This window comes from Monodon monoceros, unplaced genomic scaffold (assembly GCF_005190385.1).
Source record: "Monodon monoceros isolate NGI ecotype Baffin Bay Population unplaced genomic scaffold, NGI_Narwhal_1 Super_Scaffold_9, whole genome shotgun sequence".
NCBI lineage: Eukaryota > Metazoa > Chordata > Mammalia > Artiodactyla > Monodontidae > Monodon > Monodon monoceros.
Window position 1 is genome coordinate 4,332,690 of NW_021703786.1, and position 24,327 is coordinate 4,357,016.

At 47.4% G+C, this 24,327-nt stretch overlaps 1 protein-coding gene across 2 annotated transcripts in view; it reads left to right on the forward strand.

The window, feature by feature from the left end:
• HLF (HLF transcription factor, PAR bZIP family member) overlaps positions 1 to 24,327 on the forward strand; it is a 54,452-nt gene that overhangs the window by 12,982 nt on the left and 17,143 nt on the right. The gene's annotated exons all lie outside the window — the stretch shown is intronic.

Consider the following 24,327-nt stretch of genomic DNA (forward strand, 5'->3'; position numbering starts at 1 on the left):
CACATGAATGATTTTTAAAGTAATATTTATATTCATGTCAAAAATATTTTTTAGCATTGTAAATGAAATTGGCCCAAATATAACAGGGCATTTAGTGATATTTAGTTATTGGATTCCTTAGATGTTTAAAGGCAAAAGACAGGAAGTTTCAGTATTGCAAAAATTCGGTATAAAGAAGCAATTTGAGTTTACTTATAGTCTCCTTATTTCTCTTTACCCTCAAGCTTACCTGGCAGTAACACTGCATTGATTCAGATTTTGTGATCATTTGATCTTACACTGATGACTAAACTGAAATTGGTATCTTTGTCTTCTTTATAAAGATATTGCCAAACACATTAATTATGCAAATATAATTTTAGGAGGCACTTATTTGAGTACAAAATAGGCTTTAAAGACATTAGCTGCGTGTATATACACTGATGTTCTTAATCACAGCGTATATTAGCGAGGAGCAAAAGAATTTCTGTCATTTAGACGTTTCAGTAATTGGGATTAGTGTTCCCACCAAATTGTTGCAGTTTATCTCTCTCTGCCCTTCTCTCCCACTTGTCTCCACCCACTAAATTTTCATATTTTTAAACTTAGATTTTCATATTAGGAAATACATGGAAACGAAAGAACGTTTTTGTTCAATTATGTACCGCCAGAGAGGATGTCATAGACCAATCTGCAAAGATGGTGGTTTTCTCTCGAATTTTACTAATGAAATAATCATCCCCTAGAGCAGCCTGCTCTCATTCTTCGCTTCCTTTCACTGACGGGCAGCATAATGTGGTTAAAATTCCAGACTCGGCTTAGATCTTGGCTCTCAGAGCCAGATTGACCTGCTCTCTAACTCTTCTGCCTTTGTTTTCTCCTCTGTAAGTGGAGGTGGCAGTACCTGCTCCAGCCGATTCCTGGACCAGTAAACGAGGTGCTCTAGGGGAAGCACTTAGAACAGCGGCCGATCTGAATGAAAGCTTTCACCACTTTCATTTGTATTCTTTTTTTTTTTAATTTGAGAGATTCTATTTCTTTTTTAAAAAATATTTTTCTATTTATTTATTTATTTTTGGCTGCGTTGGGTCTTCGTTGCTGTGTGCGGGGTTTCTCTAGTTGCGGTGAGCAGGGGCTACTCTCCCTTGCGGTGCGCGGGCTTCTCATTGCAGTGGCTTCTCTTGTTGTGGAGCATGGGCTCTAGGTGCACAGGCCTCAGCAGTTGTGGCACGTGGGCTCAGTAGTTGTGGCTTGTGGGCTCTAGAGCGTGGGCTCAGTAGTTGTGGCGCATGGGCTTAGTTGCTCCGCGGCATCTTCCTGGACCAGGGCTCGAACCCATGTCCCCTGCATGGGCAGGCGGATTCTTCACCACTGCGCACCAGGGAAGCCCCATGTTTATTCTACGATTACTATTTTTCTCTTTTCCTACTTAAGTGGGAACGAAGTAGTAGTGATGGCCAGCGATGATTGCTGTAGCAATGCTCTCCGCCCCTTGAGTCATTGTAGGGAAGAAAGGGTGATGGAGAGGCAGAGCCGGAGCATTCTAGGTACTGACATCTTTGAGAAGATATACCCCACCCCCCCAAAAAACCCGTTTGTGATCCCGTAACAGTGTAAGTGCCTGTTTCCTTGGATAGCTCCGTGGGCAAGGGCTGTGTCTTTCATCTTCACACCCCTTACCGTCCTCTGACTCTGTTCCTGGAAGACCTTGAGGGGGTGAAGGGGGAAATGTGACTTAATTCGTTTCTGTTAGTGCTCTCAAGCTTTTCCAGCGTGCTATAGGATTTGTGACTGGGGTTTCTTCTTTTTCCTTTTTTGGTGACACCTTTGGGTTGTGGAGTGGAGGACTGGCAGTGCCCCTAGCTGTGAGTGATGGGCTGCTGAGTGGGGGAGGCAGGACCGAGGGTTTCCATGGTAACGAACCCCCTAGGCTTCTGCTCCCCCTGGTGTAAATCTCTCAAACATTTTCTTAACCCTCCCTACAAGATGAAAACCTGGCAGGGGGTGTCTCCAGAGAGGAAAAATAGACGCTTCTGTCAAGGTACAATGGAAACATGAGGAAACTGAGAAAACAGAGGTAAATTATTCAGAAGAAAAGTGTGAAAATAGTTTTTTACACAAAAGGGAAAGCTGTAAGTCAGTTAATTTAAGAATTGGGATTAACCTGATATAACTTGGCTTTGCAGCCAGATCAGAGATGTGGAGTTCTTGGCATGGGTCTTAATATAGTACAGTGTGTACATATGGGTGTGGCAGGATAAACCTTTTAAAGGTACAACAGTCCTGCCTTAAGGATAACAAAGTACATCAGCATCAAACTAGTCAAGACCGTTCCCTCTTGTGAGGGGCGTTTGAGTTCCCTCACAAGAGGGAACTAAAGCTCCCTCAGCATATTTTTACATCCAATCAGTTACCTGAGCTTTTATAAAAGAGTAGGCACAATGCTCCTAAGTTTAAATGAGCTAATTGCATATGAAATCATAGCCATACCCATTATGTGTTAAAGCTGGGGTGCTGCCAAGCACTCAGTGTAAGAGGTTGTAGGAAATCAAGTCAGTCATATTAGAAATGAAATTGGGGGACTTCCCTGGTGGCACAGTGGTTAAGAACCCGCCTGCCACTGCAGAGGACACGGGTTCGAGCCCTGGTCTGGGGAGATCCCACAAGCCATGGAGCAACTAAGCGCATGCACCACAAATGCTGAGCCTGCGATCTAGAGCCTGCGAGCCACAACTACTGAGCCCTCACGTCGCAACTACTGAAGCCCGCGCACCTAGAGCCCGTGCTCTGCAACTAGAGAAGCCACCGCAGTGAGAAGCCCACGCACAGCAACGAAGAGTAGCCCCTGCTCGCTGCAACAAGAGAAAGCCCACATGCAGCAACAAAGACCCAACACAACCAAAAATAATTAATTAATTAATTAAAAAAAAGAAATGAAATTGGTTCCTGGAATTTAGTCTGCTCGCAAGAGGATTGGCTGTTGAGGATTCACTGCCAAAGCATGTTTTCTCTCTTCTTTGTTAGCCCTTCCATCCTGATTACAAGCTGCTTAAAAATAAACGTGAGCCCATCTCAAGGGCCAAAAACCATGGTGATCAGGATGAAATCATTTTTAGGCAGAAATAACAAGCTTTGATAAAGACATTCAGAGAAGCACAGTCTTAATAGCATCAGCACACTCTTGTTGGAGCCTTTAGACACCAAACTATTATAAATCAGATTTGGAGTCAGAGGTCACCTGAGAAGCCATGATACCCAGGGCAAGTCACTTAAATTCTGAGCCCTGTTTCCTCGTCTGGATCATAGCGGCCTATTTTGTAGGAATGCTGTGAGGGTTAAATGCCATTAAATGGGCTAATCAGTGAGCAGACCTGGGAGAGTTGTCACTCAGTAAGTTTTAACTCAGAGTGATAATCTGGTATTTAAACATCACCTTCTACAAGAATGTACTTGTAGTTCATATCTTTGGAGTCTCACTTTTAGAATTCCGACTTGCTGGGCTGAGTCTTTTCAAGCCCCATGATGCTCCTTTAGGTACACTAACAGATCTAATTTATTGTCTCAGCTATGCTGTTAATTACCTTAAGCAAGTTGTCAACCTCTCTGGGCTTCACTTCTTCATTTGTAAGATGGTAATAATCTATGTTTTTCTAACTTACAAATAAATATAAAATAAGATAGTCAATTAGAAAATTGACCAATCTAAATTCAAATCAAAGTATAAATCGTGTTAGCATTTTTATTTACATTGGATTTTAAGTGGTAAGAGGGGAAAACACATAGCAATAATTTCAAGGTAGACCATTTACAAAGAACACAGAATTTGGAATCAGCCAATCTAGGTGCCGGACCTGGTTTGCAAGGATTGGTGGTGTGTCTCTGGACAGGTCATTGAATCTCTCAAGGCCTCAGTTTTCTTATCTGTCAAACACGGGTGCTATTTTTAGCTCTGTGACCCTGTATTCTAAGACTACTATGAATCGAAAGACAAATATTCAAATTTTGGTGCAAAAAATGTAAAGCTTCTTGGGGTGATGGTGCTGCTTCCAAGCTGGTCAATGGATTAAGAGTCTGACGTTCTGCCACTCACAAAGGATGACAGAGTTCGAAAGCTAAAACTGTAAAGCAAAAGACATTTGACACCTTTGGGAAAAAAAGTCAACAGCATTAAAGCTCGTTACTTCCTAAAGAATGGTCTTCATTCTGAATGGGAACCGCTGGCTTCTCTCTGGTGTTCAGCATTCCAGAGGAAGCCTGAAAGCAAGTTATCTGGCTAGAGTCATTGCTCCAAGGGTTAGATTTTTTTAAGCAGGGTTTTTTATTAGCCAGAGAAAAGAATTTTTAAAAAAGGAAAACCCCAAGACCCACAGCTAGCTTTGATGGCAACTTTTCTAGAAGGGCAGTTGCCAGCTGCGCTTTGGCTTTGCTCCTCTGGGCGGCCAGATCCCGGCTTGAAGGAGCTTCCCGTGCAGCAGGTTTCACCTCGGCCTGTTTGGATGGATTAGTAGGTACCTGGAATGTCATCTCGAAAGACTGAAACTTGGTCTGGGCTCAGTGGAAAGATTTCTGTGATTGATTAGGGATGTCTGCCCTGGGCTTAGGTAGAACCATATTTGTGCCAGGTATTTGCTCTCCTGACAGAGCAGGTTATGAAGGATCCTTTAGTACTTGTCCCTCCAGTGGGCAGAAGATCAAGGACTCGGGCCAGTGCTGTTTCCGGTGTCCTGGAAAAGTGTTTATCCAAGACCCTGGCAAGTATTGTTTTTTTGTCAGCGGAAGTGTTAACTCTGGTTAGCTTCACAGAATGGAAGAAGGGAAGTCTGTTGATTCTGTACCATGGTCACAGGACAGGAGTGGCCAGGTGGAAGGAAGCTATAATTCCAACAGTCCCCGTCAGATTCCCGTGGATACTCCAGTGGAGCACAGACTGGGGTGCTTACTGCTCAGCAGAGGCAGCCGCAAGCCATAGAGCCTGGCAGGCTGTGGCCAGCGGTCACGGCTGCAGAGTCCCTGGAAAACTGGCCCTTGGAAGGACGAGGAGGCTGGGCCCTCGGGACTCCACACACTGTGATTCTTTTTTTTTATATATATAAATTTATTTATTTGTTTTTTATTTTTGGCTGTGTTGGATCTTCGTTGCTGCACACAGGCTTTCTCTAGTTGCGGCGAGTGGGGGCTACTCTTCATTGCAATGTGTGGGCTTCTCATCGCGGTGGTTTCTCTTGTTGCGGAGCACGGGCTCTAGGTACATGGGCTTCAGTAGTTGTGGCACACGGGCTCAGTAGTTGTGGCTCATGGGCTCTAAAGCACAGGCTCAGTAGTTGTGGCTCATGGGCTCTAAAGCACAGGCTCAGTAGTTGTGGCACATGGGCTTAGTTGCTCCGCGGCATGTGGGATCTTCCCAGACCAGGGCTTGAACCTGTGTCCCCTGCATTGGCAGGCAGATTCTTAACCACTGAGCCACCAGGGAAGTCCCTACACACTGTGATTCTTGACATTGAATACAGAAGTTCTGTTACCTTCCTTAAAAAGCATTGGAGAATTTACGAGTCTACTTAGGATTGGAGGTGACCTTCAGTTACCCATGTTAGTAGTTCTGAAGTTTTTTTCTCTTCAGCTTTGGAATGTGCTTTATGTTTTTGTGCTGTTGATCTGCTTTCCTAGAGATGTTTGAACGCTTCAGATTTTTCTTTTTGTAAAGCATGCTCTGGGGGAGTGTAGTGCTCTTCACAGCTCCCCCAGTGTGCTTCCCCTAGCCAGCCAAATGTCTTGGAGACTCCCTAATCTCCTAACTTTAAATCCATCAGCTACACTAGTGGATTAATAATAGTTGCGATTTATTGAGCACTTAGTATGTGCTTCCAGGCACCAGGGTCACTGTGTGACAAGGGATTGGTGCAGGAGTGTATGGGGGCAGTGGGGTGAAGGGGACTCAAGTTTAAACATTGTCTATGGAGAAGCTACAAAAGAGTTCACTGAGAGTGGACCTGACTTCCTCTGCTACTGCGGTTTCCTGCTGTTTCCAGTGACTGCACTTGAACTGTGCATATGATTAACTTTCAATTATCCTGAACCAATTAACCAGTTTGCAGATTAACCAAGGTGAAGACTCACCTGGGCCTAGGAGGTGCTCATCATCTCAACTGCTCCATAATTAGCTGGTTATGGCTGATTGCATACCCCGTGGTCCAGGAGGCTGAGGGCTGGGCTGCTGCAAGGGAGGGGAGACAAGGAGCAGTGTCTTCTAGGACCTTCCACCCCCTTCAACGAGAGGAGCCCACTGGCTCATAAAATCCTGCAGTCTCTGGTACAGTCCCTGGGAGGTTCAGAGTCTCCTGGGGTCCTGGGTGCTCTGCCCCTGTCCCCGGTACCTTCCAAGTTGGGAAGATCAAATTGGCTGGAGGGCACAGTGCATTTGAAATTCCCAGAGATGAAGTGATCTAATATGTTGAAAGGGGTGCAGTGAGCAGCGGCACTAATCCCCCTTTTCTTCCTCAGCCCGTGAACCACCCTTCCATCGCCACCCCAAAGATGTAGTTGACAGGCTTGAGACCCTGAGCAATGGATCCCTCCTGTGGTCATAGGAGGCCAAGGCCACAGTGGCAACGAGGTGGGAGTTGCCCACAAAAGCAAGGTGTTTGCCACACCTTACACCAGCCCAGAGTATACACAGTTTAACCCAGGAGCCAAACTCCTGCCATACTTGGAGTGATCTCAGTTTTGTGGGGAGGAACCTTGAATCCCAGGTAAACTCCAAATCTTGAGAAAGTGTCCATGACGGACTTTGGTCTATGGCCTGTCAAGGAAGAACAAGCCTTTGCACAGGATGGTGTTTGATGGGCTTCTGTGGATTATCTTTATGTCTTAAGCAGTGTTCACCCGAGCACCTGGCACGTCCTTTCACCTCTGTCTCCGTGATCATCCTGCACCTGCCAGGCCTGGAGGCCTTGCCTCAGTACAACCCAGTTTGCCGACAGCTGCGTTCCCTTCTCAGCCTGAGCCATGGGTTTCCTTGGGTCCTTCTCTTTGGCTCACGTTTTCCCAGGGCTGCTTGTGTGTACAGTCTAGAGATCACATTTTATTAACACAAAGAAATCTGCTCGGGCTGCCTGGCTCTCACAGTCACATGGAGAGAAATGTGCTCCTTCGCTTCGCCAGCCCTCAGCTCTCTGTGCAGAATACAGCCGAGAGCTGGGCACCGGGCCAAGCTTACATTTCACTTTGGAACACACTTTCACATCACTCGTTGGCAGGACATCCACGGCGGTGTCTATTTGGGGGGTAAGTCAGAGAAGTGTTATTTCCCTCTTCTGCGTGTCGAGAGATAGGACCTTTAAAAAATGTTTGACCAGGGCTTCCCGGGTGGCACAGTGGTTGAGAGTCCGCCTGCCGATGCAGGAGACACGGGTTCGTGCCCCGGTCCGGGAAGATCCCACATGCCACGGAGCGGCTGCGCCCGTGAGCCATGGCCGCTGAGCCTGCGCATCCGGAGCCTGTGCTCCGCAACGGGAGAGGCCACAACAGTGAGAGGCCCGCGTACCGCAAAAAAAAATAATAATAAAATAAAAAAATAAAAATAAATAAAAAATGTTTGACCTTTCCCCATCCTTGTTGTCTGCAAGGTGCCCAGGTAGTTAGGTGATCCAGCGAAGCGTGGCAGCAGCGCGTGAGAGAAGCCCCCTCCCTCCCAGGTTCCCCTGTTTCCTAAATCAGTAAACATAGCCAGGACTGCCTGGGACAGAGAAACTCAGGCCAAGGTAATAACATCAAAACCAAAGTCCTGGAACTCTTGAGTAAACTAGTTACCCTCCCAGATAAAACAACTTTGTTGTCCAAATCTTCCTTTCCAAAGATCTAAGACTTTTCAAATGCTGGTCCAAGGCCAACCATTGAAAGAGAGAACTTCAGCAAGCCTCCTGGAATGGAAAACACTGTTAAAGTAAGCAAACGAGCCTCTTCCATTCAGTTTTCCCTTACTGGTCTATTTTTATGTCTTATTTTACCACGCCCCACCCCGGTACTTAACATTTTGTAATACTCTCCCTTCTCCACTTCTACTCCCATCTCCGTCTCACTTTTCTCAGGGAGCAAGCTGATCATTTTGCCTTCGGTAGCACAGATATCCAATTTCAAAAAGAGGAGTTGGGGGAAAGAGGTGGTATAATTCACTTCTTTTGGTGTCCCCTCATACTCAGCTCTTACACGTGGATGCCTGAAGCCTGACTTGGGTTTGAAAAGAAATTTGATCCTGGAATTTTAAACCCTTTTTAGGAAAGATTGGAATGGTTAGAAAACAAAGATTTACTGGAATAATACTGACTTTTCTCAATGAAACAGATCCCTCTTGAAACAAAAAAGTTGAAAGTAAACTCTTCCTTCCCCATCACACCAACCCATAAATTCCATGAGGATTTCCCAAGTGCCAAAGCTTATTCTGATTCTAGTGTTGACTACTTTGGCATGTTGCTTTTGCTGTCGGTCCCATCCAGCCAAGCAACAACTAATCAAGATTTAAAGAAACTTTTTCCCACAAGATGCATATGCCACCTGCTGCTTCGTAGGACAGGCCACCCGTGGGAAGCCCCCTCTCACTGAGAAGGATGCCCAGAACCTTGGGGACCCGGATGCAGTCTCCTGGGACCCGGATGCAGTCTCCTGCCAGTCACCTGGTGAAGCTTATGCTTACTCTGCAGAAGGGAGGTGGCAGAAACCCATTCCACCTGCAAGTAAGTAGCTTTAAAAATAATGCCAAGTTCTCATATGGTGGGTAGATGCCTCAGCTCAGTGCAGGGTGGAAAGAGTGCTACTTCACAGAGTAAAACCGTTGCAATCACATTTCTCATTTCAGGAGAGGTCAGATAAAGTTTATTGGAGAGATGAAAGTCACCCTGCAGTTTCAAAGAGTTCTCCTGAAAGCATTGAGAAATGGTTGAAGTTCAGAAGTTGATTTGAAGCTTTGTTTCCCTTCCCCTTATAAGCGAGACAGGTATTTTTTAGTCACATTTTCCTTTTTGATGGACAGAAGATCTGGCGGATGACTGGGATGGTCTGATCTGCAGTCAGCGGCAGGTCTGTTGTGTGGGTCATCTGCTTTCTGCATGGGCCGCGGTGAATGTGTAAGCTCTGGCTAGTTGCCATCTGCCACCCAGCAAGACAGCACCTCGAGGCTTTAACCCTCTGCCCTCGCTTGGGGAGGTGTTCAGGGAATGTAATTTCATGTTATAATTAACTGAAGCAATGTGCAGTGCTTTTCTTAGTGTGTTATAGTGGCACGACACTTACCACTCAGAATTGACTGTATCGGGACTGCTTTGACAATCAGTAGGTTAAGCGGTTGGGCCTGAGTTTGGCCTACTCTCGTGCCAGTGTGGGTACTTGAATCCTGTGAGAGTTTTGCATAAAACGGGTAGAGGTGTGTTGAACCCAGTTTTCCCCAAAGCACTTCTGTGGACTCTGCACTCGGCTTGCGAGTGTCTCAGAGGCACAGGAAAGGGTTTTCTCTAGGGCACCTAAGCCCATGCTTTACACTGTAGTTGGTGTAAGTGTTTACTCAGTAAACATTTGTTCAATGATTGAAATAACAAAGACATTACTTTCATTATAAATGGTTTTACAAGAGCACTTGTGCTCACTTTAATATCTTCAGTGATGCTGGCAGAATTCAGTTCAACATGGCGAGTCTTTGCAAAAGGTCACGTGAGTGTGTTGAGCTCCTTTGGGGCAGAACTGAGTCAGGGTGGTCTTGGAGGAAGGGACATGCAGACAGAACCCTGTGGACAGTGACAGGGCCAGGGCTCACCACAAGGCTTTGGTGAGCTGCTTTTCCATGTGAACTTTTTGCTATTTTCTGATTGGTTGTTAAATAGCCAAGGATGAAGTGTTTTCAGATGAGAGATCACAAGTAAAGGTGGATACTCAGCCCTGACTTTCCATCTTCAATGACAGACACAACTGGAAGTCAGCAGCTCCAGACTCTACAGTATTCCCAGATCACCTGTAAGAGTTCTTGAAACTCATCTAACAGTTTTTTTTTTAAATAAATTTATTTATTTTATTTATTTATTTTTGGCTGCATTGGGTCTTCGTTGCTGCATGCGGGCTTTCTCTAGTTGCGGAGAGTGGGGGCAACTCTTGGTTGTGGTGCGCGGGCTTCTCATCGCGGTGGCTTCTCTTCTTGCAGAGCACGGGCTCTAGGAGCACAGGCTTCAGTAGTTGTGGCACACGGGCTCAGTAGTTGTGGCTCATGGGCTCTAGAGCACAGGCTCAGTAGTTGTGGCACACGGGCTTAGTTGCTCTGTGGCATATGGGATTTTCCCGGACCAGGGCTCGAACCCATGTTCCCTGCCTTGGCAGGCGGATTCTTAACCATTGCACCACCAGGGAAGCCCATCTAACAGGTTCTTAATTGGAATTTTTTTAAACATGGAATTCATAATATTTTATTTTATTATTTTTTGGCCACTCCACGTGGCATGTGGGATCTTAGTTCCTCAACCATGGATCGAGCCCAGACCCCCTGCAGTGGAAGTGAAGTGGAAGTGTGGAGTCTTAACCACTGGACCACCAGGGAAGTCCCCTCTTAATTGGAATTTTAACTGAGCAAGTAAGAAGTCCCATGTTGGGCTGGGGGAAGGGAGGAATGGAGAGGGATGTCGATTTTTTTTAGAAAACACCAACTTATATTTCTTTGGCTAATAGATGCGGAGGAGGCCTCTCTGGCTGGCGTGTGAGGATGTAACTTCCTTGAGCATAGGATTTGATTGGTTTATGGAGTGGTGCTTCTGCCCTTACCTGCCAGTGGTTGGGGTCACTAAAACACAGCCCTGCTGGAGAGGAGAGGTTCTTCCGAGGTCCACCCCAGGAGCAGCTGCAGCCCGCTACTGAGGGGTGTCAGGAGGCTGCCCTTCTGGCTCACTGCCTCCACAGCAACAGGTGAAGAGTTAGAATAGGTTGATGGCTGGACTTGTGATGTCCTCAGCAGTCCCTGAGCAGAATTCATTCTAAGCCCCCAACATGCTCTGTGCCCACACCAGGGAATACAGTGTGAAGCTTCTAGCAACACCCGGAGATGCTCGACCCTTCCCACGTATGCATGTTCAGTTTGCTGTATCTCAATTTAGTAGAACGTTGGGGAAAATAACCTCCCTCCTACCAGGGTGAGGTTGCAAAGGTCTCTGGAAGGAACAGTGCAGAAAATTATTCAAATAACTGAGGCATTTGAAAAATTATTTTGAGAAAGATTTAAAATATTTTTAAAAATACATAGCAAGCACCCTTCCTCCATTATCCAGAATTAACAACTTGGCATATTTACCATATATGTTCATATATAAATTTATATAGTCATCTATGAATTTAAACATTATAGATCAAGTTGGGGTCTTGGGGAACTTTTTAAAAAAAGCTGTGTGTGAACTCATAAGGCAGAGCAGAAATAACTCCAAATCTGCTTTCTCAGATGTGAATCCCTCCTGGCACTTTGGGTCTGTTGTATTAATAAATAAGCCTGGTTTTAGTCTAGTTAGAAAAGAAGGCCAGGCTGGTGCATCAGAACACTGCATTCCTTTTGGTTAGACTTTGTCAGAGGATAGGCAGGCGGCTCTTTGGCACAGAGTTTCTGGGTGTTCCCTTTGGAATATAAAAGGAGTATCCCTTAACCCCAGGAGAGACTGCACCAGAGCCATCTTCTTCCCTCGGTGCTGAAGAAAAACAGACAAATACGCACAACCAACATTCAAGAAGGGCGTGGTGCAGCCTGAAGACAGGTAGTGAGCTGTGACACTGGCTCACTCCAAGGACTGCAGTGTCATAGGGATGCCCGTTAGAGATGGCAGCCGGAGTGGTCACCATTGTGCCTTCTCTCCTGGTTGGTGAAATCCTGTGAATCAGGCAATCTACAGTGTGCACCAGTTTTCCTCTGAACACAGAGCTTCCATCAAACAGATGGGTGAAAAGAAACAGCGTGATAATAGCTAACCCTCCTCTAGTGTTTACTGTAGTCTGGGCACTAGGCTGAGTACATGTATTATCTCATTAAAACTCAAAACAAACCCTGGGCACTGCTATTTTTAGTACTAGGTAGGTACTATTATTATGGTCCTTTCACAGATGAGAAAACCAAGACCCAGAGAACCGAGTAAATGCTGACGGGAGCCCAGTTAGTAGACAGCAGGGCTGGTACGTGCAGCCCCACAGCCTGGCACCAGCATCAATGCGCTGAGCCGCTACCTCTCCTGCTTCTCCATAGGAGGCACTTTGCTTCATGGAAGGTGGAGAACTCCTGGGACCTCAGAACCCCCGTGTGGATGGCACAACACAGTGTCTTAGGTGTACTGGGAACCTGGGTGTGGAGGGGATGCAGACGAAAGGAGCAACAAAGCCAGGCCAGTCAAACGCATTGTCTGTGGTGGCCCTGAGGTCTCCGCAGCCAGGGCCTGGAGAGGCCAGCTTTCAGAGCACAGGCTTTACTTTTAAATCATGAAGGGTTTAATTTAAAAATGGATTCTGTGCTTTGGTGTGACTCTCAAATCCACAGTGCCTTCCAATTTCTTAAAAGTGAGACTCTGTGAAATGATAAACACAGACATCCAGAAAGAGTCAGGGACAGTCTAGAGGGGTATCGGGAACATGTCATGCCTTGGTGCCAAGCCCACGGCACAGTCCACGTGAGGCAGAGAGCAGGGATCATCCTCCTGGTGCCCATTCTTTGCAGATCTGCCCTGGTACAATAGTGAGACCCACCAGTCCAGAGAATCTCAGTCTTCCATGCAGAGATCCCCCACTTCAGCCGCCCTGAGAAGCCCACATACAGAAGCATGCATGGCTGTGTGGATGTGCTGGGCGGCAGCTCTGCACTTTGCTGTCAGCCGGGTGGAAGGAGTGTTCGCCTTCACGTGCTTCTCAGAGATGTGCTTGCTGAGAGCTCCTTGCAGATTCAAAACATGGGGGACGTGTGTTCTTGAGAGCTGTGTATGTGAAGCAGCACAGAGCATGCAGCCGGCACTTGGTAAATATTAGTTCCCTTCCCCTTCCTGTGTGTGAGGCAAGTCGTACAAGGGAAGCATCAGCAGTTCGGATGCAAAAATAGATCTCCATGTGAGGATGTGGCCTCTTTTCCTTGAGTGTGGACCAGATGTCAGGCTGCCTGGTGAGGACTCCAGGAACGTGACAGCTTCCTTCTTAGGGGCTTCATTGCTTCTTCACTCTATGGAGAGGCCTCCCTCTCCATGCACTTCTTGCATCTGAAAAACAAGAATGAAAAAGAGGATGGTATAAAAGTCCCAGGAATGAACTTTCTGTTTTCTCCTTCTTAAAAAGGATTTGCGTGTTATTTGGATCTTACTTTCAAGTCTGATACCTGTTCATCACATCATTATCCCTGTTATTTAATAACATGACAAAAATTAATGTAGAACCACAGCAAATGGACATTTGTTTTGAGTGTGTTTATCCTTTTCCTTACCTGACATTTACTGAGGGCCAACTATTTACCAGGCACTGAGCTAGGTGTTGGGAATTCAGAGATAAGGAAGGGTCTATCCCTTGAACTTGAGCAGTTTATGAATTGCAAAGAGATAGTTAAATAATTGCGAATAAAGTGTTAAGGGTATGTACAAAGTGAAGGCAGGAGAGGTCAGCTCTGAATGGGGTGCGGAGGTAAGATCAGAGATGATCTTTGAATTGTGTATTGAAGAATAAGCACAAATTGTTCAGTAAGAAGGATACATTTAAGTGACTCATTGAATTTTTCTTGTCTGATATTAAGTTAATTTCCATTAAATATGCTCAAGAATTAATTCAGGTCATAGTGTTAAGGGACATGGGACTGGAATTTAAAAAAAAATGAGGGGGAAAAAGGAGAATAAAAAGAATGTATAGGGTGGTTAATCCACAGAGGGGCTAACTAACTCCCTCCTACCCAGAGAAGGGAAACCTTGCTGCATGGTGAGGGACCCGGGCTCTGCACTGCCAGGGCAGCCGAGCCACGTGTCTCAAACATGGCATGTTTAAAGAAGTTGGGAGGTTATAGGCGGCATAACAGATGTGATTTGACAGTTGCTGTGGCAACACACCCACTTCCAGAAAATCAGTTAGTGGGAGAGCAGGAGAACTCATGGTACTTGCCCTGGGCTGCCCTGTGCCCCACACTGCCTGTTCTGGGCCAAAGGTGTGGACAGATTGAGAAGGACAAATGCCCCACATGGCTGACTGCCACCTGCCTTTGTGGAATTGACTCTGGAGTAAGATAGGAGATGCGTAAACCAGAACAAAGACAACAGGGGAACAGTGTGGGGGAGGAAGGGGAGTTCTGAGCAAGCAGTGCCAACTCCTTTCAGAAAAATACCTCCCAAGCATTGTATTTGAATATATTGAATGACCCATGGATTTCTATGAAAAAATGCATATGGCATAAATGTGTATAAATCTCCCTTTATGGAAGCAGCAGCAGCAAAGAATGCTGTAGGCATAAGTAAAAGCGTCCCTAGAGTAGCAAAAGGACTTGAGTTAATGAAAAATTGGTTTTGAAGTTTTGGCTGAAGAGCTGGGTGATTGCCTCTGTGGCACCACCTTCTGGCAAATCAGAGATATCACATGGTGTGAATCCTCGGACTGTATAGGTGGTGGGTTTTCCAAGCTTCAGTGTACCAGCTGCTTACCTCCACAGGGGCTATTTCCTCCAGACTATTGGCTCTCAACCTTGGCCTCACTCGAGAATCACCAGTGGAGATTTTGGAAAAAGTTATTTAGAAATAGTTAATTACAAAGTAATATATGACCGTTGTAAAATGAAGTCAGAACTGTGCAGGTGTACAGCTTGAGTTCCTATATCCCATTCCTAGATTTAACAGTCAACAGTTCCTTGGATACTCATCCAGACATTTCCTTTGTGTTTATAAGCATATGTGAGTGTGTATATAAATATATTTGTACATATATTTATATAGAGATTGTGTGTGCACAGAAGTATGGAAATATATGTATATGCACACACTATACATAGACTATATACTATACATAGTGCATATATACTATACATAATGTGCAACTTGCCTTTTTTACTTAATATCTTTTGGATATCTTTTCATACTAGTACATATAGATCTATTAGCTGCATGGAATCCCATTGCCTGGATATGCCATCATTTATTTAACAAGTACCTTTAGCTTGTTTCCATCCTTGGTTGCCATTCTCCGTACATTCAGCATACCTAAAGTTTAAATCCCTAGATGTGGAACTGTTGGATCAAAGTATGTAGGCTCCAGGGGCTTCCCTGGTGGCGCAGTGGTTGAGAGTCCGCCTGCTGATGCAGGGGATGCAGGTTCGTAACCCGGTCTGGGAAGATCCCACATGCCGCGGAGCGGCTGGGCCACTGAGCCTGCACGTCTAGAGCCTGTGCTCCGCAGCGGGAGAGGCCACAACAGTGAGAGGCCCGCGTAGCACACACACACACAAAAAAAAAAAAAGAAAAGAAAACTGTAGGCTCCAAAAGAATTGTACTAGTTCATACTCCCACCAAAAGTGTGTGCGAAGGCTATTTCTCCTTTCATAAATAAGTAAAACAACACAAAAATAAAGAGCCCCAGGCCCCATTTTCAGAGTTTCTGATTGAGGTGGGAGGGGTGCTGAGCATCTTTATTTTTTTAGATCCACAGGTGAACCTGGTCCATAACCAGGGTTGGGAACTATGGCCTTAGATAGAGGGGGTAAAGTTAGGAGCCGTTCTCCTAAATGCTGTTGCCTTGGTTATGCCCTTTCAGACCCAAACAGCAAGATTTCCCTTACTGTGGCCAGCTGGGGAATAGAGCTACCCATTTCCTCTGAAGTTCTTCTTAAACTAGAGATCTTTATTTAGACAGACATAAAATTAAATGAATCTGTATTTATTAGAGTAGGATTAAAGCTACAAGAGCCAGAGAAGTAACACCTAGGTACAGTTTGATACTTTTCTCACTATTCTGTAATTATTTGTTCATAAGTCATTTCTCCTTTAAAGACTTTTAAGAAATAATTGTTTAATTCCTTTCCGTGTGGCTTCAGATTCTATTAGAAGAGGTAGAGTTTGTGGATATTAAAGTCAGTACCTTGTTCTCTGATTTCGGTATGAAGAGCCCCTGGGCTGGTAGGCAGCTGGCCAGCTTTGGGAAGTAACCAAAGTGTCTCCTTTCTGTTGCTTAGTTAGCCACAGTAGCTGGAGAGAGAGAAAAATGACATCTCTTTTCCAGAGAACCTGTTGTAAGCATTCTCCATCTTGGGGAATGATTCCTCCTTCACAGCCTGTTTCATTCCTCCCCTTGAGGCCGTGCCTTGCCATCCTCTTCTGTGTCTCTGTCCACTGAGCTGCTACCGAGGACGGTGTCCCTTGCTCTGTGGCATTAGGAAGCTGGGTCACGCCTTCACTCCTCCCACCAACCCGAAGACCATTGCCTGCAATCTAACAGCAAGTCTGTCTTTGCCTTTTTGAGGAAACACCCCTGCGCCCTCCCGTTTGTCGTTTGCCCACATTTCTTTTCAGTTGGTCTCTTTATCTCACTTCCATGTTTAGGTAAGAACTGCCTTCCGTTAAGTTTATATTAGGAAATCTGAGCCGATTGGGATGGTGGGGGGAAGGGGGCGTGGGGCTGGTGCGCACTGGAATGACAAATGATCTCAGAGGTGCTTGGACACTCTGGGTCCACAGAAAGGTTGCAGGCTATACTGGGCCTTCCCGTCTCATGTCTGTCTCATGCGTGGTCCTGACGGGCCCCAGCCTGAAGCTAAAGAAGAAGGTGTGCCACAACACTAAGGAACCCGCACAAGTGTTTGATAATGACTTAGTGTCTCATTGCTGTTTACCCAGGAGGCACACAGACCTCACCTGTGCCTGTGGAATAGAAAGGCAGATTTCTGCCCCATACAGATTTCTCTACATTAGGCAGGAGCCAGATGGGTTTAGCTTGGCTAATCTTAGTACAAGCTGGAAAATTCCAATTTTTCCAAAACAACACATTTCTAAGAAATTGTCTGGTTTAGAATATTATTCTAGCATATGTAAGGGAACCGCATGACTATGGGCTGACTTACTGCGGGCTTATAAATATGTATGAGAATTTACCTGCGGCTCCCTTTGTCCCGCACCAACGTGGTGGTGGTAAGAACTGCACTCAGTAAGCCCCTCCATTTTTATTCCTTGTCAGAATCAGTGGCTGTTGGGCAATTTTTCCCTTGTGTGGGACTTGAAGTTATTTGAGAAAACCTGAGTGTACGCCTTTTCCCAAGTCTTGGCTTGCATCTGGATGTAAAATCAGATGCATGACGCATGCTCATTGAATGTTGATTCAGATTATAGATCACTGGAAACTGTATGTGTTGCTCTTTAGTCTTCCCTTTTCCTCTGCCCAGATGACTGAGACTGAGCTGTCACTTCTTTAAAATAGAATTCCTCCCGTGATACCTCATCACAAATGTATATGCCGGTCAGGCGATAACAAGACCGATGAGCACCTACATGAAGCAGAGTGCCTGGCAGCTGCTGCAGAGGCTGGCAGTGCTCACCCCACCCCGGATGAGACACTGGGGGGCACAAAATCCATTGTGTTTAGTTACCAGCTGACTCTGTGGAATTAAGTTGATTTTCCCCCCAAGAATCCAGATCCCTGACTTAGCGTAACGCCACCCCTCACCCCCACCGCAGCTTCTGTTGCCTAGCAATAGTTATTTAGTAACCTTTCAGAAGTATCGTTAACTAATAAAGGAAGAGGAAGAGAACATCCCTATTCCGTGTTATATACACAGCCTGCGTTACAGACCTCTCTGTTGTTGGCTGGAGGGGGTGTCTACAGGCATTTTAATCTATCACCCTCCCTCTCTCTCCATAGCCCCTGCCCTCCAGCCCACAGCATACACTCTCTAGACCAAGAGTAAAAAAAGATGTCATAGGCCAACAACGTAATAGGCTGGGTCGCTCAACACCGCTCACAGAGATCTCCCTCAGAGAAGGCAGAGCAGACAGGAACGTCCTGAGGACCATGTCAGAGCCCCAGGATTCCTGCCACAGGTGGGATCTAGGTGTGGGCTGCTTGAAGGGAATTGTTGGCCACCGGCCTGTGGCATTACTTTTGTGGGTGGGCACGTGCGGGTGGCAGTGGAAGTGTAGAGAGGAGGGTTAGGGCTTTGGAGCTGGCCCTGGTTTGAACGTAGGCTCTTCCAACTCACTAGCTGTTTGACCTTGAGCAAGTTACCCAAGCTGGTCGATTGCTTCTCCTTTGTTCAGTGGAGATGATACAGCTCCCTGGTTTGGAGGCGCAGGGACTGCCTGTGAGGGGTTGATAACATAGCTAGGAGAACCCTTCCTCAGTCAGTCCCGCTGCACCAACCTGTCCAAGGATTAGTTTACCTCCTGCCTTTCTGGCTCCTCTAAAGTACTGTCCACGGAGTCCTCTTCATCTACCCGTCCCTGAAATGTCCATGGCCCCCCAAGGCCTTGTCTTTGGTTTTCTTCTTGCTCTGTATTCTCTCCTGGGGGAATCTCGAGGCTATGAAATCTGCATCTCTAGTTAGGATTGCTCTCCTGCAGCCTGGACTCATGTTTAAAGCTGAGATCCACGTCCTTCAGCATCTTTATCTGAAGCCCAGAGGTGCCTTGGACTTGATGGATCCACAAGCAGATGCGGCCTTTTCTTCTGGATGTGCTCAGGACACTGTGTTCCGCATCTCAGTGAGTTTTACCACCTCCTTTCTATCTGTCCAGGCTGGAAACCTGAAAGTTAACTTGCTCTCTCCTTCTCTCTCCCTTATATTGACTTGACTGAGACTTATAAGTCTCTTAAAGGTTATTATATAATAACCTTTAAGGGTTATTAATAACCCTTAAATCTACCTGGTCCTCTGCCATTGATGTGGGCGAACCTCTCACCATTTCCTGTCTCCCCTCCGATGCCTTCTCCTCTTGGTTGCCACAGCGTTATTTCCTCGATTGCTCACCATTCCCTTGAGGATAAGATCTGACCATCAAGGGCCCCTCTCTGTCTGGTCTCAACTCTTCCTACCCCTCTCCTTGCCCTCTGAGCTCTAACTACCAACTGCTTTCAGTTCCCTGCCTGGCCCATGAGTTCTGTCACATCTTCATGCCTTCACAGATTCTGTTCCTCTGCCTTGATTACCCCTTATCTCTTTACTTTCTGGCCAATTTCAAGAATCCACCAAGATGCCAACTCCCTCTGAGAAGCATTTCCTGATGCCCCTGCACTCCCTCCAAGGATCTGGATTAGTGATCCACTTTTGGATTCCACCCTTTGGTTCCCCGGGCAAAGCCCTCCCATAGCACTTAGCACCTGTACTATGAACACCTGTTTGCTTACCTATTTCCACTTCCAGACTGTGTGCTCCCAGACGTGGGTTTTATTTATATATTTCCAGAGCTTAGTCTGTAGTATGTCTCAGTATATGTTTGTTAAACAAATCAGTGTTTTGATCAACAGGCCTTTGTCAATCATCTTCTATGTGAGGCATTGGTAAGGGCTTTGCCTGAAAAGATTTCCAGTCTAGTTTGAGAATAGATAATCGCTTAAAAGCTATAGAGTCACTTAACCTGATAAAACTTCCAGGCCAGCATATGCTTAAGTGCAAGAGGATATGGATCTTAAGTGTGAGGGAAGTTGGAAGTTGTCACCAACACTGGGACCGTCAGCGGGAGGAGGACTTGACTTAGGCCTTGAGGGATGGTGCGACAGGTAGAGGCAGAGAGGATGAGAAGCGAGACCAGTGTGCCTGGAGCAGAGAGCAGAGGTGGGAGTGAGGACGTCCTTGACCTCCAGATGGAGAGCTTGGACTGGAAGGCAGTGGGAGGCCACTGCTGCCATTGATCATGGTAGAGATGTTCCAGGAAGAGGAACCTGGTGGTCTTGTTGCAGGACAGGATTGCAGGTGGCAGACAGGCCAGTTAGCAAGGCACTGAATTTGTCCAGGTCCTCAGAGGAATGGCCTGCCCTGCACTGGCCTGTGACAGGGATCTGAACCACAGCGGAAAAACCTTCACTGAACTTAAGGATAATTTATTGCAAGAGCTAGAATGAGCCTTTGCTGTCATCCCAAACTCTTGTCCCATTATATAACGGGTGGTCAAACCAAAGCCCAGGGATTCTCCCCCACAGTTCCCATTACTGGCGTGGTCTCTGGATTTCGATCCTTCTGCATGAGAGGGGTGTGGTTAAAGTTCAGAGCCTGATGGAAAGGCGACGACAGTTCTCAGGCTGATGGTCCCTGGGAGCTTGGAGGATGAGTTTGGCTTTGAGACAACAGTGAGCCATGACCAGCAGCGCCCAGACCAGTGCAGGATTCTCTGTGAACTCTGGGGTGAGAGAATTTCAGAGAGCGCAGGCCAGGTGCCAAGGCAGGAGGCTTTAGAAAAGCTTGTTTACTTTTGGGTACTCAACTTGGAGACTCGCACAGGAAGGAATTTTTGTGGATCTCCTTGAGCAGCCACAGAACCACAGACACACCTGAATCCTATTCACGTTCATCCGGAAACTCAGGCTTTAAAACAATTCTGGTTTTCTTCCTATGTTTGTTTGGACTGGTTGGGGGGTTGAGAGAGGAGGAAGGGTGTTGCTCAGGAGAGTGTGGGCCACTTGTTTGCAGTCGGTTCCTGGGTTCACAGTGGACGTCAGCAAGCCCTGCACTTACCTCATGCTCTGCTTCACTCTCTCCTCTAAATCCAAACAAAAAACTCACATGGCCCAAAGGAGAATAGTCAGTTTAATAACTCAGCGTGACAGCAATTTGAAAACTGCGGGTTTCAAATGACTAGGCCTGCACATTTTCACCATCTCAGACAATTAAAGAGACTCCAGGGACCTAGGTGGTGCTGATTCCAGCGGTGCATGTTGTCATTAAAGATGGAAAGAGCCTCCAGGTATAGAGAGCTTGTTTCTCTGCTTGATAAGAAGGTAGCCCCAGCCTAGGGGGACCTCAGTAAATTGCTTAGTGGCTCAATTTCTCCGTAGGTAAAATGTGCCCATGGGCCCTACGTGCTTCGCAGGGTTGTCAGGAGGGTGGGACGAGGCTATAGATATTCAGCGTGCACTTGAACCAGGTCTAGATGCAGCATGTAGATGCAGGCAGGAGCCCCTCCTCTGCTCCTGCCTGGAAAGCTGACATCACCACCGTGCACACATGGGGGCTCTGAGGAGGGGCTGAGGTTAGGACTCTAGTCCCCTCTTTATCCTTTCCAGATGTCTCTTGTTGCTTATCCTCTAGCATGTGGAGTTGCAGAAGGGCTTGAAGTGGCCATTCTGGATTATAGCCACTATCACTGTTACAGCCTTGGGAGGATTGGGCCTCTACTGTCTCAGAAAAGATGGCTGCGGGGACTTCCCTGGTGGCTCAGTGGTTAAGAATCCTCCCGCCAATGCAGGGGACACAGGTTCAAGCCCTGGTCCTGGAAGATCCCACATGCTGTGGAGCAACTGAGCCCGTGCACCACAACTACTGAGTCTGTGCTCTAGAGCCTGCGAGCCACAACTACTGAGCCCGTGTGCCACAACTACTGAAGCCCACGCACCTAGAGTCCGTGCTCCGCAACAAGAGAAGCCACCACAATGAGAAGCCCGCACACCGCAGCGAAGAGTAGCCCCCACTCGCCACAACTAGAGGAAGCCTGTACCTAGCAACAAAGACCCAGCACAGCCAAAAATAAATAAATTAAAAAATAAAAAAGAAGGGATGGCTGCTGCACAGAGCATTTGAAGACTGGGCAAGCAGGCAGTTGGTGGGACTCAACCTTGCACTTCCCAGGTCTTCACCCACCTGCATTTCCTACAAGTGCAGAGGAAGCCAGGAGGCCTGCTTTTCTCCAGCCATGCATGTTCCATGACTTGGGGTGGAGTGGCGCAGGGACATGAGTGTGGGGGGGGGGGACAGTGCACCTTGTTTCTAGCTTATGACACTCCCTACGCACTTGTGACGGGGCAGGGGTGGGGGTCAGTGTTGCAAGATCTGAAATCCAGTTCACGCAGGCTTTGGTCTCTGGCACTGTGAGTACATTTCTGGCCACGCTGTTACTTGTCTGCACACGGAGGTGCTATGACAGCAGTGGGGAGAGGCTCTTAGCCCCCGGGAGAGCAGGTGAAGGGGACTCTGCTGCTCTGTCTTGGGGACAGTGGCGTGGTGGCCAGGGGGCCCACACGTGCCCTGACCCCTGAATGGAACTGATCTGCCCCATGTCACTGACTGCCAGCGGGCGTGGCTCTGAGCCGCTCTGCTCTCGCCTCTCAAGTTCACCTCAAGGAGGCAGGTTTCTTGCTGACTCCACTGGCAAGACACGCGCTGATCCGCAGCCTTGGAATGAGAGGCCTTGCTAATCCAGTCCCAGCCTCTGCCAGATCAGGAGCTGCCAAGTCAAGTCAGGGCCATTTTGGGTACTGGTGCACCATCCCAGAGCAGCATGCTGGTCCTGGACACAGGTCACACTTGGTGACATCCGGCAGGCTTTTCTTGGGCTGCAGCTGGAGGGAGGTGTGTGCTGGGGGGCTCAGGGAGGGACGTGTGGACTCCACACCCCCGCCCCCGAGTGGCCTCCCCACATCCTGCCCATCCCAGCCGGCCCCAGCGGACAGAGGAGGGAACAGTACTCTGCATGGGGGAGTGGCTGGCCCCAGGCCACAGAGCTATTTAGGGGCAAAGGCACCGTGAGTCCAGGTCTGTCTGTGCTTTCTGATGAATCGAGCCATCTCCCAGGACGGGTCAAAGTGAGGGACGAAGGCCAGAGCAGGAGCCTGGAACGGTGTTCCAGCTGTCTCTGCCCAAACCCAGACGCAGTATTAATTGGCATACTGATAATTCAAGGGTATAGACCTAAAACATGCCTCCCCCATGACGTGGCCCCTGCAGCCATATCCCATAACAGAATAAATGAGGCGTGGTCTCTGGCTATCCAGAATCTCTTTAAAGATGCCTGAGTGAGATGTAGTGTTGACAGGAGCCCTAGCCCTGAGGCTCATTAGTTGTTTTGTCATTGAAGGAGTGCTCTTGGCAGGAGCTCGCCATTCAGGAGGACCGAAGTAGTGGAGGAGGGAAGAGAGGGAAAGGAAATGGGGTGGCTGGCTGCCCGAAAGTTCCTGGGGCTCTTGTCCATAGCCGGAGGCATTCCTGCCTCCTTGGGGGACCATCTGCTGCCCAGGAACCTGGTGGGCCATGGGAGACTGAACCCCACCAACCTCCCATCAGCTTTCTGGTTGCATGACTTTGTGTATGGGTGTTGGGGGCGGATTTCACCTCTGACCCTCCACTTCGTCATTCATAAAATGTGGCGCGGGCTGATGGGTCAGTGGAACATTGTACTTGAGGCCAGGAGACCCAGGTCCTGATGCAAAACTCTCAGTTGAGAAGCACACAGTCCCTTGCTGTCCTTTGAAGCATTTACATGCTTAAGAACTTGGGCTTTAGAATCAGAAGAGTTGGGAGGTGAGATTCTGTTTCATGTACTAGTTGGGCAACCTTGGGCAAATCATTTAGCTTTCTGAGCTTGTCTTAAACTGTCTGGAAAATGGGGTTACTAATGATTCCACCTTCACACAGCTATCTTTTTTTTTTTTTAATTTCTTTATTTTATTATTTATTTTAGTTTGGCTGCATTGGGTCTTCATTGCTGCGTGCAGGCTTTTCTCTAGCTGGGGAGAGGGGGGCTACTCTTTGTTGCGGTGTGCGGGCTTCTCATTGCAGTGGCTTCTGTTGTTGTGGAGCACGGGCTCTAGGCGCATGGGCTTCAGTAGTTGTGGCACTCGTGTTCAGTAGTTGTGGCTCGCGGGCTCTAGAGGGCAGCCCTTCCTGGACCAGGGCTCGAACCCGTGTCCCCTGCATTGGCAGGCGGATTCTTAACCACTGCACCACGAGGGAAGCCCCACACAACTATCTTGAGGATTAAGTGAGGTGATACACTGGCAGGGCCTTGGCGAGGGGGTGGTCCTCCCGGCCACTCATCACTGTGACTAACTGGTTACTCAGCGGGCAGGGGAGGCCTGTCTGCCAGCCCACGGGACTGCATTTCATTCGCCCTCTCAGTAAATGGTAACAGACAGACCCTTCCTAATGTTTACAAGTAATGGATTGGGCTGGCTTCTCGGTGCTGTGCTTTACCCATAGTTCTGTTGACAGCCTGTTACTGGGTGGAGAGAGTTGTTGGAAAAGAGCTGCTTTGATCAAAGTAATCTTTATAGAGGACCTTTCAGTGTATTTGGTCCACAATCACAGACAGCACTTACTGGGCACCTTGTCTGGATATGGCACAAATGAAGTGTGTGTGTGTGTGTGTGTGTGTGTGTGTGTGTGAGAGAGAGAGAGAGAGAGAGAGAGAGAGAGAGAGAGAGAGAGAG